Consider the following 18031-nt stretch of genomic DNA (forward strand, 5'->3'; position numbering starts at 1 on the left):
CATTTCACAGGCAGGTTATCCAGCCAAACCACAAGCAAGGCTTCCCCATAAGTTTTACCTCATTTTATTTGGATTTATTCAAAGTAAAATAAATGAAGTTGAACTGTCCAAAAAATGTTAAATGAGCCATTAAGGAAAAATAATGTGCATCTTAAATTTGCACAAATTCTAGCATTGCTTTTCCTAGTATTTTAGTGTTATATTATATTGTTGACCATCCTATAATGCTAAATATGTTTTGTTTGTCTTTAGCTATGAGGCATTACTGGAGAAAATCCCCTAATGATTAGATGAATTATGAATACATAGCTAACTCCAGCTGTGGCTTCAACACTGCTTAACAGCTCCTTTCATTTTTAAATTACTGCCATATTGAATTACCTACATATAGTAACTTCCAAATGTTTTAAATACTCTCAGAGCCCCATGAAGTCCTCACCTCCCACATCCACAGCAAATTACTTCATCACTTACTTTACTGTGAGGCTCAAGTCTATTTATTATAAATGTTCTTAACTATAACCTTAATAGGAATGTCAAGTTTTCTTTGCACCATTGATCGTGGTAGTTATTAATTCTGTTCACCACTATTCAATTCCTTTTCCTACTCACCTGGAGTAGGAGTACACTTTCCTACCCATCTCGAAGTGAGGCATGGCCATGTGACTTGCTTTGGTAAATGAGATATGAGTGTTTTGCTTCCAGATGGAAGCTTTAAGAGCCAGTGGATGATTTAACACATTCTTTTTTTCCTTAGCCATAGCTGACCATGCTCCAGATTGTGGCTAGTCTGTCATGCTGTATCTTAGGCTGAAGCAGATGAAACAGATGTGGAGCATAGCCTCACCTACTCACACTGGATATGAAATATGAGGGGAAAATAAACCTTTGTGGCATTGATCCACTGATATTTTGGAGTTGCTTGTTACCGTAGCAAAAATTTGGTCTAGAAGTGTCATGGTCAGGTTCATGTATCAACTTGGCCAAGTGGCGAGACCTGTTTGTCTGGTTGGGCAAGTGCTGGCCTGTCTGTTGCGATGAGGACATTTCATAGAATTAAATCATGATCATGTCAGCTGCATCCACAGCTGATTCCATTTGTAATCAGCCAAAGGGGAGTGTCTTCTGCAATGAGTGATGCTTAATCTAATCACTGGAAGCCTTTTTGGGAGGATTCAGAAGAGACAGGCTTCTTCTCACTTCAGCCAGCAAGCCTCTCCTGTGGAGTTCATCTAGACCCTCCATCAGAATCTTCAGCTTCACAGCCTGCCCTGCAGATTTTGGACTCAGCATTCCTACAGTTACATGAGACACTTTTATAAATTTTATATTTGCAAGTGTTTCTTGTTGATTCTGCTTCTCTAGAGAACCCTAACTAATAGAAAGAGTGACAGTGAAAATGTTGGAGTAGGAAACTCAAAAGAAGTAGTGAATAAATGGGTAAGGACTATAAAAATACATCTTATTAGAACTTTGGAAGTCAATTAACCAAGGACTTATAACAACCAGATGAAGGCTTTGCAAGAAAGATAAAACAACAACTGAAACTTGGTAAAAGGGCTTTAGGACATCTTTACTCAACCTGTCCCCATTTCCTGCTCCCCAGCTTGGTGGCAGCCTTGAAAACAATATCCTACATTCCTGACATAGCTTCCTACTGAAGGGAGCAGAACAGACCATATTCTTAAAAAATTTAGGCTGTTTGCTTTGGCCTGCCTATTGGTTCCCTGAAGAAACACTGAAGAAATAAAGGGCTTGCCTTTATTTTTGGTTAACTTGGAGCTCTCCAGTGCAAATATGACTTCCTGGAGGAAGGGCATGCTTTTATCAAACACATTTAAAGGGCATGCTTTTATGCAAACACAAATGCATTAGTAGCTGTGGCCTGGGGCAAGGGATAACATTTTTGTCAAATAATAGACAAATGGAAAAGTTAGGGAGAAAAAGCTGGGGAATGAGACACTTTGGATAAGAAAGAAATTAAAGAAGACCCCCAAAATAGAAAGACATCCCATGTTTATTGACTGGAAGACTTAACATTGTGAAGGTGGCAATACTCCCCAAGTTAATCTTTATTCAATGCAAGCTATTTCAAAATTCATAATCCTTCTATGCAGAAATGGAGAGGCTAGTCCTAAAATTCATTTAGAATTGGAAAGGATGCCGAATAACCAAAGCAATCTTGAAAAAGAAGATAAGTGTCAGAGGACCCATGCTTCATAATTCCAAAACTTGCTACAAAGCTACAGTAATCACATCAGAGTGGTACTGGCTTAATGATACAGATATAAATCAATAGACTGGAAAGTAGACTCCAAGTAAACCACACAGCTATAGTCAATTGACTTTCAGCAAGAGTACTGAGATCATTCAATGATCAAAGACTCGTCTTTTTAACAAATGGTGCTGGGACAACTGAAAACTGAATAATCACATACAAAAGAATGAATTGTACTCTTACCTAATACCATATAAAAATAAACTCAAAATGGATCAATGAGTTCTGGGAAATTGGCAGAATAGAATAGGTCAAGTTTACCCCTGCTCCAAGGAACAGCTAGAAAAGTGACAGGGAAATGACCCAAAGAGTGATTCCAGGTTGTAAGTGATCTGGGAGGGTCTTCTACACCACATAGAGAGGCCCTGGTTGAAAAAGCAGAAAACTTGAGATGCACAGAACCATCCAGCTAGTGCAAACAGCCTAGCATGCTCCTTTCCAAGAGAAACCCAGAGCCCTCAGGAGTGCATTAACATGGAGGTGGGGACAAGGGAGTAAGCCAAGCCTCGTTTCTTGAAAGGACTACCTTCATGCATGCCGCTTCCAACCAGTGACATACAATTCTCCCCACACCCCATGCACTTGAACCCCATCACCCATCCCGTCCACCCTCCACCATGCTCTAAGCATTCCTGTGCCTATGCACAGGACTGTCCCAGCCTAACCTACCTCTCCTGTGCAAGCACACAGTCTTGTCCCATCCAGAGACCCATGCACCCACTTTCAGACCCTGACCTCCACCTCCCCTCCCTGTCCCCTACAGGCAGTTACCTGCCCATCCAGGCTATGGGCACTCACCTTCATAGTCAGGCTTCACCTGCATCCAGCTCATATAGTCGCTTAATCCCATCGGGCTGTCCCTAAACTCTGTGCATTGGCACATTAGCATCCAGCCCTCCAGAAACATGCACACATACCCACTCACACCACAATCTCTCAGCACTGGGCAAGCTGACCTGCGAATCCAGGCCACACCTGCCTCCCACCCACATAGCCACAATCCTGCCCTGCTGCCCTTGAACTATGTGCACACACACACCATGGCCCTACCCCCAGACTCACACATGAGCATAGCCACATCCTCCCCACCAGACACCCACATATCTGTGCACTGACCAACTGACCCCTGCCCCACACACATGCACACTCTTGCCCCCCCAGCACAAGTGCTCTTCTCTCACACCTGGCAAGTGCTCTCATGTGCATCTGTGCCACATAACCCCTGCCATGCACAAGCGTGCACTCTTACCCCACCCCACAATCCACACTTGTGCAAACTAGGCACCATGGCCTAGCCTACCCAACAAGACTGCCCACCCCTGACACACATCCTCTGCAACCTGTGCTCCCCCACAACACACTTGCACATCCACATCCTGGTTCTCCTGGGTTACTACCTCTGCACAAGGAAACACTAATGCCCTATGCTCCTTGTGACCTAACTTCTATGTCCTATACCCCACACCCTAATACCCATGATCCACATGCCCCATGTACCCACCCACATCTTGCCTACAAAGCACATCAAGCACATCTGCTCAGCCTCCCACTGTGCCCTACCTCTGTGTCACCCACATCGCACCCTGCTCCTGCACTCCAAGGCCTGTCTGAGCTGCACCTCACCCCCAGGGACCCCACACTGCACCTCCACAATTCCGCAACTTGCACCCCACATTCATAGGCATCCTCTACCTGTGCATTTATCTACACTGCAACCCATCACCGTACAGTTGTGCCCCTTCCCATACCCCACATCTTGCCCCACACCCATCCTGCAAAAACAGAGCTTTAAGTACTGAAGGAAATCAACTTCTGAAGTAAACCTATCAAGATATTTACATGCCATGAAGGCAACTGAAGACCACTAACCACAAGAAGATGCAGACAGATATAGATCAGTTGAATGACCAAATTAAAATACTGGAGGAGATACAAACTTTGGGACAACTGATCAAAGATGTTCATATAACTCTACTAAATAAAATCAGTGGCATGGCTAATGACATAAAGAAGATCTAAATGAGCATAATGAGAAATTTGAAAGAATAAATAGAAAAATAGCAGATATCACAGAGATTAAACATATATAGACCAAATAAAAAATATACTAGAGACACACAACAGCAAATTTGAAGAGGCAGAAGAAATAGTAAGCATACTAGAGGACAGGACAACTGATTTCAAATACACAAAATAACAAATGACAAAAAAGATGGAAACATTTGAATTGGATCTCAGGGAAATGATTGACAAAACAAACTGCACAAATATAAAAATCAACAATATCCTAGAAGGAGATGAAAAGAGTAAAGGGCTAAAAAGATTAGTGAAGGATATAATGGGGGAAAGCTTCCCAACCTTTATAAAAGATTTAAATAGGCAAATCAAAGAAGCCCCACAAACTCCAAATAGAATAAATCCAAACAGCTTTCCCCATGGCACATCAATCTGTCATATATTGAAGAGAAGCGGAAAATCCTGAAAGCAGCAAGAGAAAAATATTTACTACATCCAAGGGAAACCACATAAGACTGAGTTTGGACTGGTCAACAGGCACTATGGAGGCAAGAAGGCAGTGGTATGATATATTTAAAAGAATATGAAAGAGAAAGATTTCCAGGCAAGAATTCTGTATTCAACCAAATTGCTCTTCAAAACTGAGGGAGATGGGTGCATGGGTGGTTCAGTGGTAGAATGTTCACTTTCCATGCAGGAGACCCGGGTTCAATTCCTGGACCATGCACCCTACACACCCCCCCCAAAAAAATAAACAACAAATCTTAAGGAGAGATTAAAATTTTCACAGGCAAAGGCTGAGAGAATGTGTCAACAAGAAACCAGCCATACAAGAAATACTAAAGAGAGTTCTGCCAGCTGAAAAAGAAAAAAGAAAAAAAAAAACACAGGAAATGGAAGTCTGGAGAAAGGCAGAGAATTGAGGAGTACCAGTAAGGGTAACTTAAAGGATAAGAAAAGGAAGAGGGAAAAGAATATATATATCTGTCAAATAAAATCCAAAGGGTAAGATGATGGATTCAAGAAATACCTTTACAGCAATAACTTTGAATGTTATTGGACTAAATGTACCAATTAAAAGATACAGATTGGGGTGGTGCAATAGTGGCTCAGTGGCAGAATTCTTGCCTGCCATGATGGAGAACCGGGTTCAACTTCTGGTGCCAGACCAAGCAAAAGAGAGAGAGAGAGAGAGAGAGAGAGATTTAAAAGATACAGTTTGGCAGAATGGATTAAAAATATAATACAGCTGTATACTGCTTAAAGAGACTCATCTTAGACACAGGGATACAAATAAATTGAAAGTGAAAGAATGGAAAAAGATGTTCCATGCAAGCTGTAACCAAAAGAAAGCAGGAGTAGCTATACTAGTATCAGACAAAATAGACCTTAAATGCAAAGACATCATTAGAGTCAAAGAAGGACACTATATATTAGTAAAAGGGAGAATTAACCAAGAAGAAATAGTAGTCATAAATGTCTATGCTCCCAATGAAGAAGCTCCAAAGGATGTGCGACAGACATTGGGAAAACTGAAGGGAGCAATATACGTTTTAATAATAATAGTAGAAGACTTCAATACATCACTCTTCCCTATAGGTAGAAGAAGCAGACAGAGAATCAACAAGGAAATAGAGACGTTAAACAACTTGACAAATGAATTACACCTATATAGGTGATTATATACAAACACCAGATATAACTTCTTCTCTAGTGCTCATGGAACATTCTCCAGGATAGATCATATGCTGGGGCACAAAACAGACTTTTATAAATTTAAAAACATTGATTCAATGCACTATCTCTGATCACCATGGAATGAAACTGGAAATCAATAACCACCAAAGAAAGAGAACTTGCACCAATATATAAAGATTAAATAACACACTTAAAACAACTGGTGGGTCAAAGAAGAAATTGCTAGAGAAATCAGTAGCTATCTGAAGATGAAATAAAGTGAGAATACAACATATCAGAACTTATGAGATACATCAAAGGCTGTGGTGAGAGGGAAATTTATTGCCCTAAATGACTAAACTAAAAAAGAAGAAAGATCAAAAATCAAGGACTTAATTGCTTACTTGGAGGAGCTTGAGAAAGAACAGCAAACTAATCCCAAAGCAAACAGAAGAAAAGAAATAACAATGATTAAAGCAGAGTTAAATGAATGGGAGAACAAAAAAAACAATAGAAAGAATCAATAAAACCAAAAGTTGGTCCTTTGAGAAAATCAATAAAAACAATGGGCCATTGTTAGCAAGGCTGACAAAGAAGAAAAGAGAGAGGATACAAATAAATAAAATTAAAAATGAGAGGGTGATCATTACCACAGACCCTAAAGAAATTAAAAAATCAAAAATGGGTAATATGAACAACTATTCGGCAACAAACTAGACAACTTAGATGAAATGGACAAATTCCTGGAAACACCCAAGGAAAGCTATACTAACTCAAGAAGAAATAGAAGAACTCAACAAACCAATCACAAATAAAGAGATTCAGTCAGTCATCAAAAATCTTCCTGAAAAGAAAAACCCAGGGCTGGATGGCCACAGGGGAATTTTATCAACATAGAAGAACACTGACTTTTCAAAAAAAAATGAGGAAAAGGGAACAGTCCCTAACTTATTGTATCAAACACTCCAAAAAGAACTAACAGTAATCCTGCTCAAACTTTTCCAGAAAATTGAGGAAAGATGAACACTACCTAACTCAGTTTATGAAGCTAACATCACTTTAATACCAAAACAGGTAAAGATGCTACAAGAAAGGAAAACTACAGACCAATCTCTCTAATGGACATAGATGCAAAAAGTTTCAACAAAATATTACCAAATAGAATCCAACAGCACATTAAAAGTATTATACTCCACATCCAAGTGGGAATCATACCAGGAGTGTAACGATGGTTCAACACAAGAAAATCAGTTAATGTAATACAACACCTTAACAAACTGCAAGGGAAAATTATACAATCATCTGAACTGATGCTGTAAAAGCATTCTCCAAAATTCAACATCCTTTTCTGATAAAAACACTTCAAAAGCTAGGAATCAAAGGTAAAAGAAATAAAATGCATCCAAATTGGACAGGTAGAAGTAAAACTTTTATAATTTGCAGATGACATGATATTATACTTGGAAAACTACAACATGATTATTTGAGCTAATAAATTAATTCATCAAAGTGGCAGATTATAAAATTAATGTGCAAAAATTAGTAATGTTTCCATACCCAAGCAACTGACCTAAACAAGGGGTCAATTAAGGAAAAATTCCATGAAAAATAGCAACTAAAAGAATCAAGTATCTAGGAATGAACTTAACTAGAAAAATAAAGGACTTGTAACATTACTAAAAGAAATCAAAGAAGATATAAATAGTTGGAAAGACATTCCATGCTTATGGGTAGGAAGGTTAAATGTAGTTAAAATGTCAACTTTACCAAATTGATCTAAAGATTCAATGCAGTACCAAACAAAATTGCAACAAGCTACTTTGAGGTTTGGAAAAGCTACTTATAATTTTCATCTGGAAGGGAAGGAAACTCTGAATTGCTAAAAGTGTCCTTAAAAAGAATAATGAAGAGGGAGGATTAAGACTCCCTGATTGTAAAACATATTATAAAGCCACAATGGTCAAAGTAGCATGGTACTCTCACAAAGATAGAAGTATTGACCAATGGAATTAAATCAAGAGGGCAGAAATAGAGCACCAAATCTATGGTAAACTGATATTCAAAAAGACCCCCAAATCCACTGAAATGGAACAAAATAGTCTTACCAATAATGGGGCATGGAAGAACTGGATATCAATAGCTAAAAGAATGAAAGAGGACCCCTATCTTACACGCTACACAAAAATTAACTCAAAGTGGATCAAACACTTAAATAAAAGAACTAGCACCATAAAGCTTCTAGAAGGAAATGTAGGGAAACATCTTCAAGACCTAGTAATGGGAGATAGCATCCTAAACTTTACACCCAAAGCACAAGCAACAAAAGAAAAAATAGATAAATGGGAACTTCTCAAAATCAAATGCTTCTGTACCTCAAAAGACTTGGTCAAACCGGTGAAGAGGCAGCCAACTCAATGGGAGAAAATATCTGGAAATCACATATCAGACAAAGGTTTGATTTCCTGTATATACTGAGAAATCATACAACTCAACAATAAAAGAACAAACAATCCAATTATAAAATGGGTTAAAGATATGAAAAGGCATTTTTCTTTCTTTCTTTGTTTTTTTTTTTTGTTTGTTTGTTTTTAAAGGAATTTTTCTGAAGAGCAAATACAGATGGCTCAAAAGCACATAAAGAGATGCTCATTTTCACTGGCTATAAGGGAAATTCAGATCAAGACTACAATGAGGTACCACCTCACACATATAAGAATGGTTGCTATTAAACAAAGAGGAAACTATAAATGTTAGAGAGGATGTGGGGAAACAGGGACACTTATGCATTGCTGGTGGGAATGCAGATAGGAGCAACCACTATGTAAGACTGTTTGGTGGTTCCTTAGGAAACCAAATATCAAGTTACCGTATGACCCAGAAATAGCACTACTTGGTATATACCCAGAAGAGCTGAAAGCAATGACACAAACAGACATTTGCACACCGATGTTCATAGTAGCATTATTCAAAATTGCCAAAAGATGAAAACAAACCAAATGCCCATCAACAGATGAGTGGATTGAAAAAATGCAGAATATACATATGCTGGAATATTATGCAGCAGTAAGATAAAATGACATTCTGAAGCACATGACAAAATGGATGAGCCTTGAGGACATAATGCTGACTGAAATTAGCTAGAAACAAAAGGACAGATACTGTATGATTCCACTTTTATGACCAGCATAAAGGTATAATCAGAGGCTTATAATACAGAATAGAGGGGATTTAGAGATACATAGAAGGCAGAGTTGGGTGAACCATTAGCTAATGAGGTTGAACTCCAATGTAAGGAAATAGATAGGAGCGAAGGTGATTCTCTAGTGGGTCTAGAAATAATATGACTGTATTGAAGATGAGCAAGATTGAAAGGGGTTGTATAGGCCTATGTGTCCCACTAACTCATGATAGAAATATAAATGAATTCTCATAAGAATGACTTCAAAGATAAGATTCTTGTATAAAGAGTGCTTAAGTCCAGGGTACAGGGCGAAAACTGCTATTGCATGCTGTGAGTTATGCTCAAAAGGAAACCAGCAGCACTACCACAGCAACAGCAAAATAAATAATGGGGTGAGGGACAAGAATTAAGAGGAGGTTTAGATTTCCTATTTGGTTAGGGTGTGTTTATTGATTTTCTGTCTCTTGGGAACAATGAAATTATCTAAAATTGAGAATGCTGATGGACTGTGGACTTTGGACCCTCTACATGATGCCTGCTGAATGCAGATAGCTGGAGGATGAACTGATGGAGAAGTAGATTGGCAAACGATGGTGTATACTTATGAATGAAAGTTGTGCTGCTACAGAAAAGAACAATGTTGTGAGGCATGTGACAATATGACTGAACATGTGGGACATTTGGTGAGACAAAATAAGCCAGAAACAAAAGAACAAGAATGGTATGGTCATCTTTAGAAAATACTTATAAGAAAAACAGGGGCCTAGATTATAAGCTTTTAGAGCAGACACATTAAGTCCAGAGTGGAGATTATTATTTCTGGATTATGAGAGGCTGTTTTATATATATAACCTGATATTTAGAGTTAAGAACAAAGTCAAACAGGTTGCGGTTAAAGTAATTCAGAACATAGGGGTAGGGAAGATAATGTCTATATTTTAGAACCACATATACTCTTTAAGAGCAATGGAAGAAAGGTTTTCTTGACCTGGACCTGAAATTTTCTGTAGTGCATAATCTAATTCAACCTATCCACATAACTCATTTGAACAACAGAATCACAGGAAGCACAGAATAAGAAAGAGGTCCTTTAATCCTGTATAGATTATTGTATTGCCTGGAAACATCCTAGAGTATATTAACCAAATAATCAAAAAGTATTAGCAAAGTCCCCTGAGGGAGGGGAGAAAGAATATGAAACTATTAAACCTTACCATCAGGGAATCCCCTGAAAATGTGTCAAACTTTAGGGATACCTAAATCAATAGGCCATGCCCTCGATCAGGAGGCTTACTCTTGTGAAGCTTATGTAGGTAGCGGAGAAGTTTAGACTACCTATAGGCATGCCTAAGAATTACTTCTCGAGGACATCTGTTGTTGTCCGGATGTGACCTCAGTCTCTCAAAGCCCAACTCAGCATGTGAAACCATTGGCCTCCCCCGTATGTGGGACATGACATCCAGGGGTGACAGTTTCCCTGGCAATGTGGGAGAGGACTCCCAGGGATGAATTCAGGCCTGGCACCGTGGGATCAACAATTTCATCCTGACCAAAAAGGGGAAAAGAAGTGTAATTATTAAAGTATCAGGGGCAGAGAGAGTTCAAATAGAGTCGAGAGGCTACTCTGGAGGTTGCTCTTATGCAAACTTCAGGTAGACCTTGCTACCTGTCATAACCCTGCAACCCCCAATCAGGACCATTCCAGCCAATTCTAAAGAACACTTAGGGTAAGATTCCACAAGGGTTCCAGGCACTAAAGTAATTTTTCAGAAACCTACAACCTCCAGATGTGTCCCTGGTCCAGATAAGTCCTGAAACCTAGCTCAGCCTCTCCAGAACATCGGATAGTTTTATCTCCTTACCCCATATTAGTGGCAGACCCTTTCAATAGCAAAAATTTAGAATTGTCATAGCCCAAACAACCCCAAAGAGAGGTATGGAAAGATCAAAGATGATGGTGGAATTATACATAGAAGATAGGGCTTAACAAATGAATATGGATGCTGAAGCATTAAATTGATATTTCTTTTAGTCTCCTATATTTAGAGCAGGTGGAAGTAAAAACTTAAAACTGTGAAATTGTAACCAGTGTCAAAGTCTGAAATATGTTCTACAACTAGTTGTCGTGCTGTGCTTTGAAATTTACAGCTTTTTTGAATATATGTTACTGTTCACAAAAAAAGAAAAAAAAAGTCCTTTGTGATGATAAAAAAGTATTTAAGCCTTCTAGCCTCCTATATTCTGGAGCAGCTAGAAGGAATAATATGAGAGGATTGTATGGTAGCCCATGACAAACTCTGGGATCTATTCTGTAACCACTTTTTCAAGAGTGCTTTGAAAACTATTGCTTTTTTATTTCTTTGCTTTGTATATATGTTATACTATACAATAAAAAAGTTAAGAAAAAAAAGAAGGGGAGTAAAAAGGGGATGTGTATTTTGTTAAATTACCTTTAAGTCTGGTGAGTTTATTTCCTTTGACTCTGAGTACATGGACCAGAACTTATTTTCATCACTAGATAACAACCTCATTAGATAAACAAATCTATATAATCTGCCATCTATACAATTTTTTATCACATATTTATTGCTTACAATTAAAGGTTACTTTTTCTTTGTATTAACTGTGGATATTTGTTATTTAAAGCATAAAAAGAAATAAAACAACAAAAATGTAATTTGTTCCAATAGCTCTATTATTTGTCAAATGTCTAAAATCTACATATTCTAATGTTGTGTTAATCTCTTAATATCAGGAAACTTGTCAAAGACCCATTAAATTTTGTCATTAATTACTTAAAAGTCATCATACACTAAAGCATGAATGGATTGAATTTTTTTCTTTTTTGATCAATATATTTCAATAATAATGCATTTGTAAGAAACACATCATAATGATATATTTAAATAGCCTGCTATTACTATGAAAAAGCTTATTCTATCAGGACATTAATTATGCACATTTTAAGCATTTACCATGTGTCCAAAACATTATAACTGGGGGGAGACACAACAAATACACATAAGTCTGTTAGTGCTAAATCATGACACTAATTATATCCAGCAACAATTTTTTCACTGTATCAATCTGCTCTTTGCTTGAAATATTTCAAAATTGCAAAGGTTGTGATTAAATTTTCTATTGTGTGCTCTCTGCCCAGATCCTCCTTCCTCAGTGCACTACCCACCTCAGATAAATCAAAATAGATTTAAATATCTGCATTAACAATAGCTCTGACACCAGCAAAGATGATTTTTCTGGGTAGGATGACCCACCACCATTGCCATCCACATAATATAGCTTCTTCTTAATGTCATGCACAATATCCTTCTCAACTGTGGTAATAAAACATAACATCTTACTGTCAGGATCTACATCAGTAAGTATGTCAACTCATGATCAGTCAAATACAGATGTGGGAGCTTTATTACCCTCTTTTGTTGGATGCCTAAGACGCCATGGAAGACACAGGACTAAAAAGCATCATTTTGAATACTGAGATTAAGAGCTAGAAATGCATCTTAATCCTACCCCCATTTATAACATTTACTAACTAGGATAGCATGGGGAAAATCTGGCATCTACCTTCTACAATGAGCCTTAATGAAGTTGTCCTAGAGCCCATGCTCAACAAAATTGAGATGCCACAGTTTATATTTGAGGCATTCAATAGTCCTTTTATTAACATTACTAAATAGGATAATCTATTTCTGGATATCTTTGAACATGTCAAAGTATTGTTATAGACTCTGAATGTGGTGTCGCTGACCCAGTGCCCATCTATAAGGGTAATCCTGTGCCATATGCCATCCTATGTCTGTACTTGGCTGGCTATGAATTGCCAACCTTCCTTAAGTGGAAAGTGATATAGCATCACTACCATAGCTGGGAAAGACATTGTACAAGGCATCAAGAAGTTATGTCATAATATCATGGACTTAGAGCAAGAGATGGCTACTATTACTTTTTCCTCCTTGGAGAAGCACTACAAGCTCCTAATCATCAGATGATCATACCTGGCAGTGAGAAGGCTTTTTTCAGCCATTCTTCCTGTAATTATGGAACTTGCAACATTCATGAGACCACTTTAAACTAGATCATGAAATACGATGTTGATAAAGAACAGGACCCGTATGTCAGCACAGTGTTGTCTGGTATTGTACCATGTACTTTGATATTGCTGACTAAATACAGAAAGAAATCACAGCCTTGGCATCTAGCACAAAGAAAACTTAAATAATTGCTTCACATGAATTTCAAGTCACCTGCTTAGAAAGTAGCTCCATTTTGACATCTGGCTCCGTCTTCGAGTAGATGCAGATCAGCAAGTACAATTACGAATTTGGCCCAACCATTTTCTGCCACAAATGTTTCTAATTGGACTGCTGTCAGAAGTGTAACATTTGATGCATGAATTATTCACAAGTTATTTTGATTTACTAAAATTGACAAAATGCAATATGTACCAGAAATGGGTTGGCTTTTACAATGGGGATTTATTAACTTACAATTTACAGCTTTTAGGCTGTGAGAATGTCCCAATTAAGGCATCAACAAGACAAAAGCTGGACTCTGAAGAAAGACTGTCAGCATCCAGGACATCTCTGTCAAATAGGAAGGCACATGGCAGGCATCTACTGGTCCTTCTTTGCTGATTTCATTAATTTCAGCTTCTGGCTTCAGTGGCATCCTCTCTCAGCTCTCCTGGGGCTTTTTCTGTGAGCTTCTCTCAAGTTCACCTCTTAGCTTCTGTGCTTGTTGTATCTTCATATAAAGGACTTCAGTAAGGGAATTAAGACCCACCTTTGTGAATTCAATTGAGAATGAATATTTTTCAATTGAAATAACCTAATCAAAAGGCCCCATCCACAGTAGGTGTACACCCATAAGAATGGATTAAAAGAACAGGGCCATTTCTGGGGTACCTAAAGTCTCCAAACTACCACATAAGCATACATTTACCCTAGCAAATACATACACCTCATAACCATATGAGAGTTCCTTGATGAATTGACATTGTTTATCCTAACTGTGGCTGCCTTTTTCCTTAATATATATGCTATCTGACAATAATGCACTTATCCCAGCTTTCTTGTAATCAGTATGTCTGATATACCTTTCTTTTATAACTTTACTTTCAGTCTTTTTGTGTTTTTATGCTTATGTAAATAGCATGTAGATGGATTTTGTTTAACCTAACAATCTCTTGCCTTTTAAGTGTAGAGTTTAATTCATTTAAATTTGCTGTGATTGCTATTTTCAGACAATTCTACTCTGCATTTTTTAGTTCAATTTGCTCCATCTTTTCCATTTTTCTTTATCTTTCTTTTTGCTTTTTCAATAACAACCTCTAATTGGAACATGCTCATATTTTCATGTCCCTTACACACTCCACTCATCCATCATCTTGTTGATAATATCTAGACTAACAAGTGAGTTATTATAAAAATACTTCATTTTCTTTTGTTTGCCCTTAACCATTTTTAAACTCTCTAGGTTTTTCCAAAACACAGGATCATCTTATATTCCATCTCTTATAATATTTTTTTCCTGCTATTTGAGAACTTCAAAAGAATTTCCAATGTGAGTCATTATGTAGCCAATTTTTGAGGAATTGTATGCATAAAATATCTATTTTAAACACATTTAATAACATTTTAACATTTGCATAACAATTTTTATCAGGTTCTCTAAATTTCAATACTTTAAAAACACTACTTTGTTAACTTCTTCCACACAGTGTCATTGCTTAGAAATATGCCAGTCTGATTTTTTTTTTTTTTTTGCATGGGCAGGCACCAGGAATCGAACCAGGGTCTCCCACATGGCAGGCGAGAATTCTGCCACAGAGCTTTTTATCTTGAAATGTCAACAAATGGAAAGAATATGCATAGAATAATGCATTCTGTGTAGCCATCCCACTGTGAATAACAATTTCTTGCATATTTAGCCATTTTGATTCCTAGTTTCCCTGTTGCTGCATAAAACTGATCAAAGGAAAGTAAACTTTAGCTTTATAATCAGTATGCCTAAAAGCAGGTATTACCATTTATTTTACTTGTTGAAATTATTCACTTTTGTAAGAATCAGATAACACTGTGCTAGTTAGTTATAGCTAAACATTTTATTGCCCCCACTCTGCAAAAGAAGCACAATTTTATTACTTTGTCTTGCTTATAGTAATTAAATTATTTTTGTGTAAAAAAAGTAAATGTACAATTATAAAAATGTGCTATCATCAATTGTAACAAGTGTTCTACACCAATACAGGTGTCAGTGGTAGGCTGGTATATGGGTAGCCTGTATTTTATGCATAATTATTTATAAACCCACAACTTCTGTAATAAAGTGGGAAAAAAGTAAATGTTGGAAACAAAATGTTCTTTATTTGCAGATTTTATGGCTGGATTTGTAGAAATCCCCAAAGAATTCATAAATACATCATCAGAATTAATAAAAGAGTTTTTTTCAATATACTGGATCCAATATAGTTATACAAAAGTCAAGTGCATTCCTATAAACCAACAACCAACAAGTTGAACAATGTAATTTTAAAAGATAATGACAACATCAAACACTTACATATTACTCATTATGTATCATGGATTGTTCTATACACTTTATATTGTAATGGCTTTAAAATATGATGGCAAAGTCATTGACAGTCCTCCCATCACATCTGCCTTCTCTCAAACGTGGATCAGACATAATAATTCATTCTACTGAGTACAATAAGGCTGAAGTGATGCAATGTGATTCTGAGAAGTTATACAAAGGATTGTGTCTGCCAGACTCCCCTTTTCTTGGGTCATTTGATCTGGAGAAGTCATTCACTATGTAAGGAGGATGCTCAGGTATCTCTGGGAGAGTCCCACCCAAAGAGGAACTGAGACCCCCTGTCAAGAGCCAGTACCAACCAGTTTAGTGCCTGATTGCAACAAACACTATTTTGATGGCAACACCATGAGCCAGAACAATCAGCTGAGTCTCTCCCATGTTCTTGATCCATAGAAACTGGGAAATAACAAATGCTTATCACTGTTTTAAGCCACTAAGTTTTGGGCAATTTGTAACAGAATAATAAATATCTAAAACATGGTGTGATCCTCCCAACAGTTCTATGAGATAGATGCAATGATGAGGGTTATTTTACAGATGAGATAAGAGAGGCTAAGTAGCATGCACATGGCCAGTACTTAATAGAAATCAGATTCATTCAGGCACAGGCAGTCTGCTTCAAAAGTTTGTGCTTTTAAAAACACTGCATCATATTTCCTTCCAAACACTCAAACACGCTTTTTTTAAATTCAATCCCCTATTTCCATAAATAATTCTCTCATGGAGACTTCTCACCTCCTAAGGGGTTAGGTAATGGGTAGATAGTTCTCTAGTTTAGTGAGTCATTGCCATCTAGAACTTCTTTTTACTCTTTGTTGGTTATATCCACCTTTCCTGAGCCCTATACCATCACCTTGAGAGTAAAAATGCCTCTTCTCCAAGATCAAGAAAAGAGGCTATCAATTATTTAACCCCAAATCCAAGTCATAAGATTGTCCCAGTCAAACAGTCGTAGTATCATTTCAGCATTCAGGCTTCTCTCATGGTTAGTTCATCAGTGACGACTCCCTACAGTAGGCTTCTGAAAGTTTTCCAGTTCCTAAACTCTCCTCTCTCAGAGTCTATATAAAATCTGCTCTTTGATTTGTTTAGACACTTCATTCTGCATCCACTAAATTTCACTTACTTAGCAAGTAACAAATTCAGTTTATATATGAATACAGAATATATTCGATATATGTAAAGAATTGTCTTTTCCTTTGACTTGCTAGAATAAATCTTTCATTTACCTTCTGATCAAAGGTATATGGAAGATAAATTTTCTGAGTCTGCAAATTCCTTCACTCTGACTTTTTATTTGATTTATAGTTTGCCTGGGTATATAATTTCTCCTCAAACTTGAGGAAAATTACATACCCAGGCATTTGCCTCAAATTTGCGCTCAAATTCAGTAGAGATTGCATCACTGTCCTCTAACAGCCAGTTTTGCTGATGACAATTCTGATGCCAATATGATTCATATTCTTTTGGAAGTGATTTTTTTCCTCTCTGAAAGTTTTCGGAATCTTCTTTCTATCTTGCTGTTCTGAAACTCAGAAAAATGTTTTTAGAAACCAATTTTTATTTTTTTATTAATAGTGCTAACTATTTTGAGATTTATTGCAATCTGAAGACTTATATCCTTCATTTATTTCATATCTCTTTTCTTTATTTTCTTCTAAGACTTACAATCTAGGAGCTTTTCTAAACTATTCTCCAATTCTGTTGAAATTTTAAAATGTTCTTTCTTTTTCTCTCATTTATATCTGTTTCTTCTGGAGACACTGTCTCCCACCCCCCTTCCCTCTTTCTCCCTTTCTTGCTATCATTCTCTGTCTCTCTCGCCACCCTCTTTTCCCATCTTTCTCTCTTTCCTTCCTTCACTCCACTTTTTTTGTTGCTCTTATTTTTCTTTCTGTTTCATGCTTCATCTAATATAGTTGTGGTACTTAGGTGTCCACTTGGATTTATGGAGGAAAGATTAGATAAACTGATGAGTATTTCTGTCATCTATATAGATCTATTTTCTAATTAGGTGACACCATGGATTGGGACACAGATGCAAGGCTCTTTCTTTCTCTGTGATATGCTGGCTCATTGTCTCTAATTCTCAGGGGCTCTGATATTGATACTAGCCTTATGTTTTCCAAACTATTTCATTCAATTTCTTAAGAGCTCTCTGATGTGCTTCTTGGAGGTAAATGCTTTCAGGTCTGCTTAGGTTGTGACACACCTTCAACCTCCCCCTGCTCAAGGAAAGGTATTAAAGCATTTGTTATGCT

The sequence above is a fragment of the Tamandua tetradactyla genome, chromosome 10 (genome assembly GCF_023851605.1).
Source record: "Tamandua tetradactyla isolate mTamTet1 chromosome 10, mTamTet1.pri, whole genome shotgun sequence".
Lineage (NCBI taxonomy): Eukaryota > Metazoa > Chordata > Mammalia > Pilosa > Myrmecophagidae > Tamandua > Tamandua tetradactyla.